The following is a 20,345-nucleotide window of genomic DNA, read 5'->3' on the forward strand; positions in this document are numbered from 1 at the left end:
GGGCTGATCAGTTTCAGATATGGCAGTAAAAGCTGCAGTGTGCTCTCTGGCCACTGGAAATCTGACCGAGAGCAGCACTTTGGTTCGTACGGAGCAGCAACCAGTCCTTGGTGTGAATGGCTCTCCCTCGCTGCAAAGTCAGCTTGGATTCCAGTCTGCATCCTCGTGTTGAAAGACTCTTTTCAGTCTCATCCTTTTGACTCAATCCCTTGGCTATCCTGTCCCTATAAAGTTTCTTTCCTTCCCTTCCCTCACTCCTTCTCCCTTTCCTCAGTTCTTCTGTTCCTTTTTTTTAGCCTGGTGTGACGGCAAGGTCTTGTGCACGTCCACTATAGGACAGTGGTTTTGGTCTCATTTAATGCAAGTTAGAAATGGGGGAGGTGGTTTTTTCCATCATAGGCATCCAGCAATGAAGCTGTCTGTGCTGTAACTATTCTTGGTAGTAAGAATGCTCTTCTTCATTCAAGTCAGCACAGCCTTCTCTGGAGCCAAGAAGTATAAGGCCTTGTGGAAATAATAGAAGTCGACAGTTCCAGAGCTGATAAATGTCATTCCAAATTGCCCCTTCATTCACTTTCATTGTGTATTCAGGCTAATGGTAAATTAATCGGAGGTCACAGAAGCTTGGTTCTCATAAAGGAGGATAAGTAAACAATTTTCAGCTATTATGTGTATTTACAAAATCATATTACTTCACTGTCTGGTCTTCATAAGATTTTTACTTCTGTTATTTCAAAGAGCATCCTCAAATCCTCGCTGGAAGTCAAATACATTAAAAATTCAGTCAGAGAGTTTAGAAATCCTATGTAGGATCATGAGTTGATAATAATTTAAGTAATTTCCTTTACCACAGTGGAACTACACTGATTTATTCCATGGGAGTCTAAATACCTGGGAAACAGGTAATAATATACAATTGTGTTAAGTGTGAAGATGACTGTTAGGATCTTCACTCCTATACTCAGTGAGCCATTTTACTCTTCTTCCCATCTGTGGACATAAATTCAAAATTCTCTGCTCTTCCAGTTTAAATCAAGAACGGTACAGTCGTCTTTATTGATTTGTGGCTGCGTAACCATGAGAAGAATGAGGTGTTGGCCTACCTTTACTTTTAACTATAAAATCTCCCAGCTAACATTCTGCCACATTATAGATTAGCAGGCTTCACTCTCAGTTATATCAAGGCTGTGTGTAAGCGCAGCATGACAGCTAGGGCAAATAAGAGTAATAAAAAGAAAAAAAAACAGATGTAGCATGTTCACTCCAGGTAGATGGAAACTTTCAAGAGCCAGGAGATTCGATTTTGTACAGTGGGATCACAGAATCTAGAACTACTCCCTGCACTTAGTTTTTATTAGAGAAAGCTCAGTATTGATTGGTCCTTGCCTTTTTTTGACGTGCAGTTACTCTAAGATGCCATTGATAAGGGTTTTTTTTTCAAGCCAGTATTTTTAAAGAGTTAAACAAAGTCAAACATTTATTTATATATCAGCCAAAACGATTAATGCTTAGACCAGAGAACGTTAAGACCCAAAAGGCTTGTAATAATATAAACACAGATGTGATGAAAAGTAAAATATGATCATGATTAAAGGTTATGAAATGTTTCCTTTAAAGTAGTGCATTTGTCTCACAAAACAAAACACACACAAAAAGAATAAATGTAGAGAATAAAGCATAAGCGAAAACACACGACGGAGGGCTAATAAAATTAAGTACCCGCAGCAAAAGCAAAGCATTGGTAAAGAGATTCCCATCCCCTGTATCACAGCAGTGTCAGAATAGTCGCCATTTTAGGAAGAGCTGGTGGTTTGCTTCCCAGGATTGGAAGACTGTCATTAACCAAAACTTTGGAGCTCCGGGAACTTTAAATCCTTGATTTGTTCTAGATTTTTTTCCCAGCTGATCTCTAGACATATGAGGGAAGAAAGAAGAACCCTTCATCTACACCAGAATTTGGGGGTAAACAAAATATTCAAGAGCTGTACTTTTTAGCTTTACTCAAGCTGGATTTGTGTAACTTTGAGCTTTTATATTTAAGCATCAGACACTGGAAATCTCTAAATATAAGTGCTGCTAAGTTGAGTGTGCATCACACTGCTTTTATAAGGTTTGTATGGTCCTTTGAAAAGGTAAAATGCTAGGTAAACACAAAGTGCTTACTAATATGGGAGGAAAAAAAGAAAGAGAAAAAAGGAAAGGATTTGGTCACAGTCATACAGTAACATAGTGGCAGAGTTTCAGACAGACCCAGGAATTCTGACTTGCAGTCACCTATGTTGAAAATAGTTGGCTGAAATGGTGTCTTTTCTAATCTTTCAATCATGCTGTCTCTATTTACTTCCTCCTATGATAAAAGGTTAATTTATCTTTATGGAGAATGGATACGGAAAAAGAAGGGAATAAAATCTGATTTTGAGAATCTCTCTAAACTGTTTATTAAAAATGGCACTATTTCAACACCAAGAGCTGAATAAAAGACTGATAGCTCAGATGAATGAACCAGTCACAGAGAAAGAAAAAAAGGGTGGTGGTGGGGAAGAACCCAGACGATTCATTTGGATTTCACGATCTCACTTCTTTTCACATATTTTAAAGATTAGTATACTATTAAAATACAGTTACTGAATTATTGTACTGTCATTTAAATCCAAGTGCTGTATCCCACTGTGGCACACACTGAAGGTCCAGGTTGCACGGTTTATTACAAAATCATGAACTACTCTGGGTATCATCTGACTGGCAATACAAATGTGCTTAAATGACCTGGCATAAGCACAGCCTAGCATGCTCTACTAAAGAGGCTTTTCATGACCTCTGGGAACACAGTCGCCACATCTTGCTGCCTATTTAAATGACCTTGACAGTACAAATTACAGCCAAATCAGTTAGAAATAAGAAGCCAGAGAGGGGGTTTCTAAAAGAATGCCTCGGCCACCTGACTAGAAACAAAGCCTCATTCCCCCGCCCTGGTTCTGTTTTGTGGAGATCGTCATTTCAACAGAAATGCAAAATATGGAGCACTTACTGGCACGTCTGGGGCAGAAGACAGTGGGCTATTGTTGCCCACTGAACAATGCAGCCAGTCAGTGGCTTATCCATTCAGTCTTGTGCTCATCCAGAAATGTCTAGCCAAAGTATATCAGAAACCAAGGTGCAACAGCGCATATGCAACAAAAATCCTTCGGCATCACTGTCCCTGGACACTACAGTTGTCCACACACTCGCACAAAGATACTGGCAGCTTCCTTCACATCCCCTCCCCTTCCTCTGAAGCCACTCATGGTGAAATTATCAGTAGTGATAATAAGAAGCCGAGAGGTAAAGGCAGTTGCGAAACATGTTGTATAAATGAATCATGCTGCTGATATTATCCTCACTGATGAAATAATTGTATTAAATTAAGCAGGGATGTTCACATGACAGGATGGGTGAATTAGATAATGCTCATCTGCAGCTGTACCTCCTCCTGCCACATTCTCAAGTTTTGATTAAGAATAATGTGTCCCTTCCTGCAAAGGTGGAAATTTCTCTAACTACATAGAAAAAGAGATGGAGACATAAAAACAGGCATCTTGGTTATGATATCATAATAAACACAACAGAATTATTCTTCAGGTTCAGAGAAGTCAGTTTATCCTACTCTCGCCCATGAGTTTTAGCACCAAAAGCAGAAGGTACAACTAGACTCTAGCTAGAAAGGAAAAGGCACCAAAGACAAGGCAGGGGGCAAATATTAGGAAGAACTGCCTTCTTTCCTTCTGATCCTGCAAAGTGCACAGACTTTTCCTTCTGTGATAGCTGCAGAAACATCTCAGCCTGGATTTCTATCTATACCCAGAGCAGATTTTTTTTATGGTGTTGCTATGCTGAGTATTTTTTCCTGAATGTGTTCCTCTCAGAAGGTAGACACTTTCTGGACTCAGCACATGTTACCCAACCAAAGTTAGGACTTCCAGACTTTACTGATACTGCCCAAATACTCTTATTCATGGGACTCAAAACAAAGGGGGGAACTGAGCTGCCTCATATTTGTGACAAATACTCTTTTTGTTCTCTCATCGGCTTCCTTTACGGGACTACTCAAGGAATAAATTACTCCCAAATGCTGATTTATACACTGAGAGTATTCTTGCACAGTCTCCATTCCCGTTCATGGGGAAAAGTGGTGCAGGAACACACCAACTTAATCTGTTTTATAGTACCAGGGACAGACAGGATTTTTCCCTGGTCCTTTTTTACAACACCAGGGGCTCTCAGTGAGGATATTCTCTGGGGACTTTGTCCTCTCAGAAAGATCCCTAACATCTTCCCCTTTCATTTTTCTTCACAGGAAGCCTAGCTGCCAGGAAAGAAGTCTGCAGTTACAAAGACTAATTTGCTGCCCTGGAAACCCCAAGCTTTGATTTTGTCTAGTCCACATGTTGTCACAGTAAAATAAGAGAGCTGCTGGGTGGTTTTCCCTTTGTATTACTGTTGTTTCCCAAAGTTGCACACAGGATTCACAAACAGATATAGGAAGAACAAAAGAGGAGCACACAAAATGACCTGCCTATAAACATGGAAGGCCCTAGGAGCTGGATGCCTTCCCCTCCTCCCCACAACCTTTTTATCCGATGCACAGTGCTTACTCTGTAGTATCGCTCTGTTCTATGAGCCACAGAATACAGACGCTGAAGTAACAGGACCAAATGCCAAACAAGTCTAGGATCATTTCAGTCCTCCAGCTAGCTTGGACATGGAAGAGTGTGGGCTGTTTCAGCTGCAGGGCAGCCTAAAAGCAGTGTCTGTGGAGAGAGCTACATAACTCCTCTTCAAAGTCTACATCCAGTGATGACCTGGGGCAAAGGCCTTAATTTTGTGTAGCGACTGGTCAGCCCTCTGCACACAGAACCCTAAGAGCAACTCTTTAAAAGTCTTCAGGAAAGACAAGTGCTGCACGGGGACCTAGCCCTTTGGGGTCTCCTGGAGCACAAGGCAGGCTGTTTGGCCAACAGAATACACCAGGGCATGCAGCTTAGTAAAATGAGCAGACTGGTATGTGTTTACCCCAAATTCATTCATTTAGTTTCTCAAATCCTCAGAGGAGCATCCTCCAAACCATATTTGCAGCTTCTGGCTGGCTTTGGACTGCCAAAACGCCCACCATCCTTGTGATGTCTCCTGGTAATCTCCACAGACAAAGAGCACAACGTGTTTGAGGAAAGCGGCTGGTATGAGATTTCTAGGCTATTTTTGCTTGATCATGAGTTTTCAGTCACACAACCTCTAGGGAAACCTGACGACTTATGGATGCTTATCCCAACGCAGATCCAAACTTCAAACATTCATTTTCATCCACACAAAAGTAACTGACTTACTCCTATTGCCATTATTCTGCTGTTTGGGCATTTGCTCTGCTGTTAGGTTGAAATAAGCAGAAGTGAGAGTTGCTCAACACACTGCTTAGGACCCAGTGTGTGGATTTTCAGTACAGCATGGAACAAAATTGCAGGAGCAAAGAGCTTTTAGCATTTGCTTGCACCTCATAATGAAAAAGCTCCTTCTCGTTCTGCATCTCTGAGTGAGCGAAAATTTAACTCAGTAGCCTCATTTACAAGAAAAACTTCAGTGAAGCTTGTTCTGAGCAAATCCTGCCAGGTTTGGCCTGAAATGAGAAGGGTCCATGTTGAGTAAAGATAAATCATGAGCCAGTGCAGAGAGACTAGCCACTTGGGATTCTGCTAGTCCATACTTCATGCCAAACTCGGGTCCTGTTGTTAGCTTTTTGCTTCTAATAATTATTGTTCAGCTGTATTTCTCACATCACTGCTGTACCTATTTATTTGCTATAATGCTATTAACAAAGCGCTTCTCTAAGAAGGCTCAAGCCAGCTGCTAAGCAGGAAGAGTGACTTAGGCACAGGTCAGCAGGGATTGACACAGATACTGCAGATCTTCAGGAGAAGACAACAACTCATTTTTCATGCTTTTAACCATGCAAATCACTTTACATGACATAAAAATCATTAGAGAGGATCACAAAATTTTGGGGGACAGGAGGGGAAGGATTCTTCCTAGAAAGAATGCTTCTTCCAAACTGCCCCCGCTGAAATACATGGCAAGTAGTAAAGTGCAAGAGAGAAAAAAAAAATCACTTCTCCAGTGCACCATAGGGATATTAATTAATTAAAAATCATGATGACTCTGACAGCTTTTGCCTTATTTTACAAATGGGAAGAATAAGGCACAAAGTGCCTAAATGATTTGCCTAATCTCACACAGTGAGTAAACAGCTGAGTCATAAGGAAGAGCAGAGCAATTGCCACTCTTACTCAGACCAATGTTTTGGCTTCTTTTTGATACTGCACTGAAGCTCCTAAAATGTCCAGCTGCTTCAAAAGAACTTGCAAGAAAAAGTACATAGTTGTCAGACAATTTGATCTGTGGCATGTATTCCTGAACTTGTGCTGGGTAGAAACTGGAGTGGCCCATGCCCTGAAGCATGATGCCTTGTAGCTTGGGTCTTGGTTAGATTTTTTTTTTTTTTTTAATCCTTGCTATATAATTCTGTCCCAATAAAACCCAGAAGTTCAAACATGTGGTGTCGTGTCCTTAATAATGCACTCTCCCACCCATAACAAGGCTGTTTAAAAAATGGAAATAGACATTAGACTGGATTTTGTTTGCTGCCTTAATTGAACTTGGAGTCACCACCTTCCAACGAATAATCCCCAGTAAATGTTAAGCAGAATGAACAGCAATGAAAACAACAAAACCTGAAAGGACGGAGAAGGACTTGGAAGGAAATAAAACAAGGACCTGCAAAGCCAAACAGCATTACAAACTGGTACATTTTAAATGAACAACAGGAAAACAGAAGCCACACTGATCAAAGCCTCCCACCTCCTCTCTGTGGTGGATGACACCTTCGCTGGGAGCACACCACCACCTCTAACCCCACACCTGCAAAAGGAATTAATTTCAAAAAGAATACAGACCAAAGTGTACCGTATCAAAACAAATTAGCAACAGACTCCTCCTCCTGCTGTGGTCAGGCAGGAGAAGCAAAGATGCTGCACGGATTCTAAGATTCAGGGGGAAAAAAAAACCAAAACCAAAAAACCCCAGCTGCTGAAAACTTTAGAAGAAACAAGTCAAAAGAGCTTGAAAGAAAAGAGATTTCAAACAGCTTGGACAACTGGCAGTGAGCTAAGAAATTCCTTTTCAAAAACCACCTGTGCTTTCTCTGACTTTGGATATTTCTATGTAGTCCAGGTAGATTTTTCACCAAGAGGCAGCAATGTATGCAGCACTACAAGTAAGTAGTGCAAAGATAATATGCACTGTTTTTATTTATAGATACATACAACTGTAAGAAAAATGTCAAAATATGTTTTGTAACTGTAGATATGACCTGCTTGACAATTTGTTTTTCCAACTAAAAGCTTTTCAAGGGGAAACTATCAACACAAAACTCATCCGTCTTTAATGCTTGCATGCTATTAACAACATTGCAGATCACTAAAATCAAAATGATTTTACAACTCTGTCTTGCTGGATATTTTTTCATTTCACCTCCCTTTAGCAGTAAGATGAAATCTAATCAGCAGTTCCAGAAACTGGAGGGAGTTTAACGTACTGCCGGGAATGTTCAAAGCAAACACATGCTCCATCATTGAGTACTGCACTCATAGAAGAATTTGTTTAATATTTATACCCCATCCGTAATCACATACGTGGGGTTAACTACTCAAAAGTATACCTGTTGGAAAGGGTCATTGCTTTTCCTGTGCCACAGTCATGCCTTTTTTTACTGCTGATTCCTTAGGTCATGCCGAAGAGACTCGGGTTCAGTTCCTGACTTTCCAACAAACTTTCTCTGTGAACTTAAATGAGTCACTCATTATCTAATCTTCTGCACACGGTCACTGACATCTTTGCGAAGTTATGATAAAACATTACCAAATGTAAATTTTAGTGTTTTGCACAAGTGCAAATGGCTACAGAAAGTAAAGGACCACCTCTTTTGTCTCAATTCTCTACTTACAAAATTGGAGAAAATACATCCTTTCATCTATGAAAAGGGTTTCTTCCATGCAAACTGGGCATACATCATATATATGTTTATCTAACTGCATGGGGACACCACCATTTACAACCCTTTAAGTTTAATAAGTACTATTGATATTATATAATTATCCTAATGAACATATTAATCAACCATAATAATAATAATAAAAATTGAAATATATTGTAGTTTCTTTTTTTATTTGCTGCTGTCAGTACTGAATGCAGATTACAGGCAGAACAGTGTTGAAGAAGTATTCAGCCTCCCTTGGTGAATAGACTTCAGATCCTATTCCTGATTCACACCAGCAAAAATGAAATCACCATCAGGACCGGTATCAGGGCCAAATTGCTAGCAGGCACAATGAACCACTAATTGCTGGATTCATTAGTAAGACTCATAGTTTGTCCCCATGAGATGCTGAACACTTTCAGCTCCTTTTAAAACCTAGCATCTTAGAAATTAAAATTAACAACTGCAAACTAGTATTTCTGTTATACTGTAGAAACTCAGCATGAATTTGAAGTCAGATCACAAGAATGCCAAAAATCTATTATGTAAAATTAGGCAGATTTTTATCTACCATTTTCCTGTTAATTCTGTAGAACGTACACACATCCATACACAATAGATATTCCATGCTGTTCCTCAAGCCTAAACAATTGGTTAAAATAGTTTTTGTAAAGCTGAAAGAAGACAACTGCCTTAAAAAATACCTTTCAAATAGCCCCAGCATCACACTGTTAAGATTGGCCTATTCTTTTCAGACATAAAACAAATGTCTATTTAAGAACACATCCAAATGCATTTCCATCACTCAGCCAGAACACATTCACCTCCCAGAAGCTAACACTGTAAGAGATGGAAAGAGAGAGGGAGAGAGAGAGGAGACCTTTAGTCCACCTACTGGCTTCACTAAAGGCAATGAATCCAGCCCTAGCTCATTTCAAGTAGGTTCAATTGTGTCAAAGGTTACCCACAAGCTATTTCTTGATGATTTATAGCTGATGTCTACAGATCTCCTTTTATTTTAATGATGACTTCAATACAGACGTTAAGACATTCTTTGTCTTCACAGAAGTATACGAGAGGGAGGTTGACATCTTAAAAAAAAGTCCAAGAGGCTGATTCGCTATTTCTGAACAGGGCCAGCTCTGGGCAGTTTTTATATCTTATCCATAAGAAAAAAAGGGAGAAAAAAAAAGCCCCCTTCATCCTTTTCTCCCATACTAAAGCTGCTATGTTTTTGTGACTTATTCTGGCACAAATCCTAGAGCACTGACTCAACGTGTATGTCACCAGTTAATTATGATCAAGACAAGACACTAGAATACTTGGTAAGCATAAGATAATTTTATCGCTTCACCAGTAATAACATGTATTTATATAGCATTATTTTGCTCTGTTTGAGCCCAGAGCAATTTACAAAGTGAGTCCCAAATGATACTATCATGGGAATCCTTCCACCCAGCACTGAACTGTAATCATTTGGGGGTGAAGAACAACAGTGCAGGAAAAGCAGTAGCAAGACATACTGCATCCATTTGAAATTCAAGATGCCGGTAAAACCCCTGAGAGCTGTCCAAATTCAAGATTATTTTTAGCCTCAAAACTTGTGTGTGTGCATGTGTGTGAGTGTGTACATGAGGTCTGTGCGCATGTATGCATGTTTGTCAATCTTCATCTCTATAGACATTTTGAGTGCACTGGCCAATCTCCATCATGTTTGAGGAAGTCCTCAAAGGTCCCCCACCATTTGTGTAGAGGAACAATCGGGTAGGGGAGGGGAACGCTCTAAGCCTCTCCCCTCAGGAGAAGCCTCCAGTGCTTACCCACACTTTAACAGACACCAGGGGATCCCCCAGAGAGAGGTATTCTACATTTCCAGCGAGAGTCCAAATATTGTGAGATGTCACAAATGAAACTAGGCTTCACCACTTCTGGCACTCCTGGAGCATCTTGCTCATTTTAAAATAAAAGCAGAAGAGAAAGTATCTACTGTGTTCTGCTCTGCAGGCCTCTGCGTATCTGTGCTATTTTCTCACTTAGGCTAGCCAAAATGATGTGGCTGTTGTCTTCCTCACCCACTAGCCCCAGTAAACATCAGTTGTTTGGTACAGTAGTGAATCTCTCGGGTGTTACACCACCACATCATTCTGCCTACAAGCTGCAGTTCACTGGGAGGACTCATTTTGTGTAGAGAAATTGGTATTTCAAAGGCTGTGAAATTAAGAACTGTAAATCCAGACATGAAATGTAGTGGGCAAACAGTCATACGACACCATTTTAACTTCTGATATCATGAACGAAATGCTAATTGATATGCATTTCTCAGCTAAATGTATGTGTTGAATTTCCCTGACCCCAAATTAGGTCTGTGCCTTGTATAGAGAACACTGAAAGTACAGGCTATCCACACATTTATGATGAATAACAAGCAAACAGAGATGAATGAATTCACCCCAGAGTTTTAATTGGAGACTCTATTTGCAGTGGACATCAGAAACTAGGATCAGAGTACCCAGAAAGGGAAAGAAGATAATTTCAGAGAAGATGAAGAAAATAGGAAGTAGGCACAAAAGGGGTCATTCTGATCTGCAAGCAAAGCAGAAAAAACAACAGAGTTTAGACTAGAAGGACTCAAGATTTACTGAGGCAACCAACAGCTAAATTCAAAATATATTAACTTACAGCTGTAACCTGAAGTCTATAGAGCTCTTAGCATGGCTAAAGATAAAAATAATCATTGGCCTGGAATGACTGCAGCCCTGAGAAAGCTACCTTTGGAAAGAAAGAAATTCACAAGAACCCAACACCTCAAAAATACTCTCCAGAACTGTTATATACGTATGTTTTCTTCCTAATTGTACACTGAATTAAAGCTGCTTTAGTAATTCTGTCACTACATTACTCCCTTTTCCGGTACACTGCTTCATAGTTTTCTCTGGAGCATTTTGGAGATGAACAAATGTACCCCTGAAACTCAACTTTAAGAAGCTTTTTTGCCAATTTTCCCATGGATATGTCATGTTGGGTTGTGCTTGTCACTATGTAACTCCTGTTGTGTTCTGTTAGCTTGAAATCACGTAACACGATGTGGCTGATTCATGACGTGACATGTCACTGCCTGGCATGTCAGCTGAAAGCCTGTACGAACCCATGTGCTACATCTCCATACACACATAGCTCCTTCAAATGGCCCCTTATTTTAAAACTACTAGCAGGTGCTGGCACAGCCACTCAAAAAAGTTTAAGAAACACTAATAACTTATGAAATACTCAAAGTTATATTCTTTCTGTAACATCATGATTGGAAATTGAAAAGCCTTCTCTCCAGCATTCCCATTAGAGAGACAAGGTCTTCCCCTCCATGCACTCCACGTGTCAAGATACTGAGCAACCTTTTATCAAAGACTTTTTTCTTAATAATATTTTTTTCTCCCAGAGATACCAGTCATGGCCTTAGCTTATCTTTCCTTTAAAAGCATCAGGGAAAAACATAGCAACTGAAATGAAACAAACAGAAACTAAACTCATTCATTAGTACTAAAAGTACACATTTGAATTAATAGTCTGGCAGCATTAGTGGATAAAGGCACATGATCAAGACCAAAATTTTAAACTGTTTTCATATATTAAATCCTGTCAAATTACATCAAAGAAGTTTGTTGCATCAGCTTGCCTGCCTCTGATGTTCTTTGGATGCTCTTGAATGTTCTCTCTGGATACTACTGAAGCGCTTTTACTGGGAGATACTATAGTAAAAAGTCTAACTCTGCTGAGAAATATTTATGCCTTAGCAGAATTGCCAACATGAAGTCTTCTATGATTTGAGACTGAAAATTAATCCCACTTGATTAAAATAGTAACTTGTAGATTCATTTTGTTAGCTGCTTTCTAAGCCTTTTGAGATACATTTATACCAATCTTTAAGTTTCACCATGACAGCCTGAAGCTTTTTGTTTAAATGAGATTCTCACATATTCATGTGACTCCAGGAGCTGGGACTTTAAGGAAGCTATCCATTATAAAATCACAAGATGTAGCCATACTGCTTTGAAAAATGTGTGTACTCTAAAGTGACGACTTCCACGTCATTTCTCTGAAACCCTCTTTTGCACTGGTTCATTTTACACTAAACAATTCAAACTGCATTCTGTACAACAAATGCATCGTTCTGAGAAACTTCAGTGAAAAATTTGCAAGTGCTTCATGTAACTCCACAGTTAATACTAACCTATAAGAAACTGTCTCTCTGAATTTGAAAATAAAATAGATTTCTTCTCCATTCTGCTGCTAAATGTTGCTTCTCTTCAGCTATCCACAGCTACCAGGGATTACAGATTAAAGTGTTTCAGATTAAAAAATTTGTAGAGCTCCCTTGTTAAATGATAATCATTCAGCTGTGGGTACAGGAATACTTACTGCAAAATGTATTTCTTTGATGCTTAGTTTGAATTGCATTCTGCCTGAATGTGTCAAGAGGAGCTAATTTCACATCTAGCACGTAACATGGAAGCAAACCACCCTTCTGCAGACAAAGCAAGCAGTTTCTGGAAGCTGCTAGACTGATCACATTAGAATTTGATTCAATCACCTCAGAAATTTACTTTCTGTGTTGAAAAGAAGTTCTACATTTGGTAAAACATAACTACGTTGCTGTCGAGTAGACAGCCCTGCCAATGCAGCCTTTGCACTTTACTTTTGATTATTAACACATGCCACAAAATACCCAAAGACCTAAACTGAAGCTGCAAAAGGGAAGATTTAATTCCTGAAGTGAAATACCTGGCTCCCTTCTAGAAGGATCTGGTAGAATGAGAGTCCTCAGCTCCATTTCAAGCTGTCTCCTAATCCACGAAATAGGTGCCTCGCTACAGTACTATTATTTTGCACAAGCCTGTGCTCGTGGAATAAACACATTCCTTGATTTAGAGAGTCTAACAGCTTGGAGTCTAAAAAATAAATCTCTGGAATAAGGGATGACTTTTACTTTATAGGAATTTCGTATTATGAAGGAACCTAGAAATTAATTTCATACTGGCATAACTGGCTGGTTTGTTATCTATATTTAACTTGGCGCTAATATTGGTCCTTCACCTTTGCAGTGCTGTGGTACTCGGCAGCCCCCAGTGAAGAACACTATGTCCCAAGCTGAACTTCACATATTTCTCCTCATGGTTGGTTCCCATTCCTCAGCAGAAAGACCCTCTCCTAAATATTTTCCAACTCTCCCTACAGAACAAGCCCACCCAAATGTGAGGAGGATCAATAAAAACCACTGCAACCAGAAAAATCCAATTTTTCTCTGTTTAATTATGCAGCTCCAGATTCCACGGTCTCCTAAAGCCCTTTTACGGCTATTCTTAGGACTGCACGGCCAACTGGCAACATCAGCTCAACAGCTATCTTAGTGGCATTAAAAAAACCTTGACTTAGTGACACTGTCTTCTTGTTTGGGACCCTTCCAGTCTCTTCTTGCAAAATGCTGCTTTCTCATTCAAGTTCTTTGTTCCAAGTGACACTAGATGGGCAGTTCTGTCAAGAAGCTTCTGCAGAAGTCGATGCTTAGGTATTTCTAAGTAACAGAGTAAGATGCAGAGCAGAAACAAAATATCAGGTCCCAGCACTTCTAACACTGAGGGATTCTGTAACTGAACCTGGCTTTAGTACCTGCCTCCTGAAAGTAGTAGTGCCTGGTGTAATGTCTTGGTCTTCAGTATGAAGCCAATGCTGTGGACCACTTAACCAAAAAGAACGCAAACTACTACCTGCTGCCCACCCCACCAACTTTGCAGGAAAAAGTGGGTATTTTATTTATTCATACCAGGTAAGGAAGGCACTAGCGGCAAGGAACAGTATAGAACTAGTAAGAAGCACACACTGCACATTTGTCATTACCACTTTGCTTTACATTTCTGTTGTTCTCTGCCTGATTTCGACAGACCTCTCTTTCAGAAATGCAGCGGTCTTGCTTAATCTGTGTATCTAGCTTTTATTTCATGATCACAGATTTCAGAGGAGGTTTTTTTCCCCTTTTTCTTTTTGTAATGTTTTATTCTGAGTTTTCATTACAAAAAGTGCCAACGGAGCCTGACAAGGGCTGACTGGCTGGCAACTCTGCTTGAGAGACAGGCTCCTGCCAGAGAGACATATCAGGGAACGGAGCTGTGGAGACTTAATCTGAAAAAACATCCTGGGAGCCCCCCTATGTATCTAATTTATTTTTAGGAAAGTAGGGAGGGGTGGGAGGCAGGCAGAATGCTGTGCAAGTCCCTACTACTGCTGCTTTTTCGATACTGCTATTAACATTGTTTTTATTGTTCAGAACACTCTCTCTATTTTAGAAAAGCATCTTAAGAAGTTCCATTCATACACGTCACTTCATTGTGCTCCAGCAAATGGTTTGAAAAGTCATTGTTTATATGCTTGGATGTCATGTATAGGAAGAAGAGCAAGGAAGAGGAAAATAGTTTCAGAGATTCTGCCACCAACTCCACATATTGATATTTGAAACTTAAAGCATGGGTAGCAAAGGGAAAAGGCTTCCAGGTAAAGAGGTAATTAGCTACAAGGTCTCCATTAAGAATGGACAGGGACACTAAAGAAGTAGCATAGCACCAAGTACCATAGCACAAATAAGGCAGATGAGGTCTCAGTTTACAGCTCCCTATACATCACTGCATCCATACTATAAACTTTTCCTTAATTATCTTACAGCTCTTTCTAACCTGTCTGATGCACTGACAAGGGGACTGGGAAGTGCAAGTACTGAAAAATGTTTTGAATTTACTGATTTATAATATTCTTGTGCTAACTGTTATTCCAGTGCCGAAAAGCTTAATAGATTAATTTACAAGGATTTTTTTTTTAATCAGTGGCATATAAAGAATTGTGTCCAGCCTAGAAATTCTCAAAAATAAAAGAGCCTTGCAAATCTTGGAGATAAACCTTCTGTAAACATAGCCTCAATGTTCTCGCAGGGATGGTGTGTCTTGCATCACTTTAATGAGAACTCTTGTTCTCCTCTCTAAAATACCTCAGTACTCTCTTTAATGAAAATAAGGATGCCTTAATTTCCTGCTGCTTGGATAGGCATTCAGTAGTTGCCGAGCTTTTCAACCAATACAGAGGACAGTAATTGCCACTAGTATGTGAGGCCTAACATGTGCAATGGGTTAGTTTCAGACAGGTTCCTCTTCTCTACTCTGCAGGGAAGAGAATTTGGCCCCTTCTAACACAAGCAGTCACACCCTTTGATCACCTGTACACAGCCATGATCAGTCTTCTTTAGCACACAGCTGTCCCCTTTACAGCTAAAGTACTTCACAGTGCTGTGCGGAACAATTAGCTCATGTTTCCAAAAATATTTGATATTACTAAATAAAAAGAAGTGGTATGAAGAGGAAACACCAATATCCTTCTGCATTTAACGAGCAATGCATCTATCATCTGTAGAGCTGAAATTAAACACTTTAATGTGTTCAAAAATAGCAGCTCTGAGGGTACAAGGAATCTGTAACGTCTACTTATCAACTAGACTTCTGCAACAGTCATAGCTTGATGTGGCAAGCAAGCTGATGCCGCTATGTACATAATGGAGCTTAATGTTTTCCCCATGATGTCCCCAAGATAAATTTTCACATTCTGCACTATGATACAAAAGAGAGAAATGAGGGAAAGGAAGACAAATATACCCAAGTTAACAGAGCTCCTAAGAGTAGTCACCTAAAATGAAGTTCATGTCAACTATTTCCCTGAAGTAGAATCAGAAATATCATCTAGACGGGTGTTCTTATTACCAGGCCATTTTAGGGCCTTTCCCTTTCTCCTTCCCTACAGACTTTTTTTTTTTTTTTTATCATATTTTTACCCTGAGTCAAGAAAGCTTTTCTACTGAAAGTGGGAAGTCCCATCATCAGTTTTGACTGGGACAGGAGAATCCCCAGCCAGCTCCCCATAGTAAATAGTTTACTTATTTTTCCTAATAACATAGCCTGTAGTGTGTCTGAATTAAAATGCCCATTTCCAAAGACTCTTATTCTTTGTTTTGTCCCTGGTATCAGATGTACTTGGTAAGAAAGTCAACAGTGACTCAGTTGTAGTTTTGTATCCAGGCTTACCTTGCCTGGGTGAGAACGGAGCAAGCACACTGTTGGTCCCTTTCTATCCTTCATATACTATAAGCAGCATGCAAGACACAGCTGGTGCATGGGGCAGCAACTGCAGCATCATCAGCAGATATTCCTCAAAAATTGAAGAAGTTCCCCTGGAGAGTCTCTGGCCATTATAAAGTCAATCCATGCTGCGGTAGAGAGACAAGCTCTAAGTCTTTCAAAGGCGATTCTATAGCTGACTATAGGTGACATGAAAAAATTTCAATCCAATGTTTACTTTGGTAATCAGAGGATCAGATAATGTGAAAATAAAGTACCATCTTTGGTTAAGGATTCACACTGCTATTTGTCTGGATATTGCAGTTGAGGAGAATCTGATTGTGTATATCCAACTGCTTAGTGCTGTTTCTGGCTTGTCTGAATCACATTTCCTTGCCTTGTCACAACTCCCAGGTGCTACTGCTGAGCAAATAGTAACATCATTGCCAGAAGTATTTGAAAAGAACAAAAAAATTGATTTGGACAATCTGTGTGCTGTTGCCATTGATGGAGACACAACTGTGAGTAGGGTTAGGGCTGAGGTCATAACAAGGTTAAAAGAAAAGTGCCCAGGAATTCTCTCCTGTCACATTTCACACTGAATTGCTCCTGTTTTTCAGCAGATGCTACAGACATTGCACTGTGCTCCATTAAATACAGGGAATCATTTAGCTACATTTACAAGCTACATTGAAAATTCACTCCAGAATTACTGTACTTGAAAGGTTACATGGAAAGGGCTAGGATATTGCATCACGCAGGCACTAGATGCTATATTTATATGTGCAACATAAAAAGCAAGGAACAAAAGTAGGAATGAACAGGGCCCTGGCCGTTTACAAGTGAGGGTGATGTTGCTGTCCTTATTCAAGAGTATAATGCACGTCATCTGAAGTCAGTGAAGACTGTGGCTATCAGGTGAGAATCTTGGTAGCATGGTAAAGGTCACTGTTCAGATAAATGTATTCTCTATAACGCTGCTTTTTTTTACCTCCTGCATGGCCCTGTACAAGCAGGAGGCTTGAAGTTAATCACCAGAAGGACTGGTAGGTTATTCTGCCTAGTCCTTATCTGCACCTGTGCCTTTTCTCTCATACTTACTTGGGAGCGTGTAACCACCTTGAACACCCAACAGAGCAGCATGCAAGCATTTACACGATCAAAGGCAAAATGTGCTTAAGACAGACTTTGGAAATCCAGCATAATTTGGCAAACTTCAAAGATAGTTGCCTTTCAAATGGGTTGTGGAGGAGGCCTTGGTAAATTTGAATGGTATGATTAGCATACCGGCTGTTTTTAAAACTGCTCAAGAAGAAGCTGTGTTAAAATCCATTTCCGCAAGACACACGCATTTTCTTTTGGATGGGCTCCACTAGCTCTGTTTCTTAAATCAATTTTTCTGGCACAGATTTCTTCTTGGAAGAATGTACGACACCAGCTCAGTTTCCTAACCAAAACTTGACAGAATGTGTGCAGCACAGCATAATGGCATCTCTACTTCATGCCTTCCTAAAAGTTACAGTACAGAAACCTAGGAAGTGAATTTGACTATTCCAGGTCACATCTGTTGAAAGGCGAGTGAGACAACAGAAGATGCCAGGGTAGTCTGCCCAGCACAATGTTCAAACACTGGTGAGGGCCACTGATAAAAGGTTTGCCAAAATGGGAGTTGCCAAGGTCTTAGAGGAGTTTCAGGGATGTGTTCAAGTCTTACTAGATTTAAAGGATGATCCTTGGCAAACTCCCTCTGATGCTTCTCAGCATTTCTAGAGCCAACAGTTGTTCCATCTGCTGCTGAGGCCGACTTTGAAGAATCCTTGCAAAGAGCAGCACACTAACTTTAACACTATACAAGAGGGAAAAAAACACAGCTTTTCAGAAGTGACCTAGATGTTTGCCAGTAGCTTGACACACTCTCAGGTAAGGCTGTCTCCTTGTCTCCAAACACTTGAGCGTATTACCAAAGCTGCGCCAGTGTAAACTGTGGGCTGAAAATAGAGATTCAGCAAACAGCATCTATTGAAAGCTTGTCTAAGGCATTAACTGTTCATCTGTGGAGGTGTGACGTTCAGTGACAGTGAGAAAGACCACCGCGAACTAACTTCAAGAACCAAGTTGCAGCTGGGGATTCAAAAGAAGTATTAAAAAATGGCTGTGAAGCTCAGACAAACACTCCCTGTCAACAGCTAAAAAAATTAAATTAAAAAAAAAAAAATCAGCAAACACCATAAACTTTTGGAGCTGTTGAACGCAAACAAGCTTTGAAAAATCAAAGGAAGGTCCACACAGACACAAACGAAGGTGTTTAGTTCAACACATAAGCTTCATTTTCTGCCACTGTGATGGATTTGCCAGTGTGTTTTCTGAGCCAGGCCACTGCACTATTGTATAAGCTTTATTCTAATTACTGTAGGCTCTATAAAGGTTTCTTTACCATTTAGTATTATAAATAATTGTGCTTCCAGGCTGGAGTTCAAAGCTCAGTATAGCATTCGCACAACACCACAGGCAGGTCAGGTGACCTTTCTCCAATTCTCCTCTCTCTGGTGCTGAGGACAGACAAAGTGATATGTCTGTCATACGCCATTACCATTAGAACAGAATCTTGTTCTTTTATTACAACTGAACTCCGCCGGATTTCTCAGCAGGAATGCTAAGTGAAATCAATGTCTTGGATTTCCAGGCTGAGCTTGGAGGTCACAGCCACTCTATCATTTCTCAGCATTATCCCTTCTCTTTCTCTCGCTCTCTCTCTGAGCCTCCAACTGGCACACAGCAGATTGAAAACAGCATGCATCACAGGGCTCACGCTGCACAATTTTACAGCCTTTTGGAGCCCCCTTCCTTTCCTTTTGGCCCACTTTTTTTTTTTTTTTTCCAATTTGCAAATAAGTTTTGTTTGTGTCCTACAGAACTGCAAGCCAAAGGCACTGGAACACCTACAAATATGAAAAAGCAATAAAACACAAGGGAGAACAGAACCGATCTTGACAGCTGCCAGTAAGACGGTTATGCTTGATATTACTGGTAGATATGGCAGGCCTTCTAATTCCACAATTGCTACAACATAAATAATGTGTCCCCTTAGATCTCATCAGACATTTTGCTCGTGCACAAGAGATCCGAAAACAACACCGGGATTTTAAGTGTAGAGGATCTTGCAAGCTGCTAACTACACAAAAAACCCCTTGTAAAATGCACAAAAATCTCTTATTAACTATAGACAGGACTTTTTGGAAAAAAAAACCCACAAAACTATTATCGAGCACTGCATGGCTTTGTGATTCCTTGCTCTATAGTATATAAAAGAAGAGGCCAAGCCAAGGATAAACTTCAGGAAGTCAGAAAGTCTACACTGAGGATAGAAGAAAATGTAGACCCAGAGCTTGATTCATTAACACAACAGCTACTGGTTCCACACCATCTATTTTGTTCTTTGAACATGTATCTCACTGAACTGACAATGGTATTATTTCTTTGTCTGGTTATTTTTAATCTGTGCTGTTTTACTGTTAGGGTAAACCCAAGACACTACTGTCAATTCAAGGAATCTCTTCTGACATGATAAAGGACATGGACAGCATGCTAGAGGACACTAACAAAAAGAAAGGACACATTTTTAGCAAGCTCTTGCTGTCACCTAAATGGGACTGCTTTCTCCCTGAATTCCTTAGCTAAATTCTTCCTAGTTGTTTTGCAACACCTAAGATGTGCCACTCAATTTTGACCTGTTACTTTTGCTCAGCTCTGGCATACGCTGAGCTCATCTTCTTCCACTAGACATATTCTGTGTCTTTTTTCTAGGTAAAACTCGTCACACTGGTGGTGTTATACAGATGTCACTACAAGCTGCTAGCTTGACCTCTTGCCCAGCTATGACCAAGATTACTACTCATCAGAGACCATTGCTTGATGGACAGATTCCAGCCCTGTTCTATGACACAACAGACCTTGCTTTGGAGACTTGTTCCTCCACAAACTCCCACTGAAGCCCCTGACAGGATCTGGCCACCGATGAGGTGCCCCACCACTTGCCATCTCTCATTGACACACTGCTAACCTGACTCTGCTTTAGCATTCTGAAAGGAAATGACAGTTGCGTGCTGGAATAGGAGCCGGTCGCCTCAGCCTGCTACCTG

General features: G+C 40.2%; 1 protein-coding gene across 12 annotated transcripts in view; it reads right to left on the bottom strand.

Moving 5' to 3' along the window:
* SOX5 (SRY-box transcription factor 5) overlaps nt 1-20,345 on the bottom strand; it is a 649,933-nt gene that overhangs the window by 39,787 nt on the left and 589,801 nt on the right. The window lies entirely within an intron of this gene.

Source organism: Harpia harpyja, chromosome 6 (genome assembly GCF_026419915.1).
Source record: "Harpia harpyja isolate bHarHar1 chromosome 6, bHarHar1 primary haplotype, whole genome shotgun sequence".
In the NCBI taxonomy this organism is placed as follows: Eukaryota; Metazoa; Chordata; class Aves; order Accipitriformes; family Accipitridae; genus Harpia; species Harpia harpyja.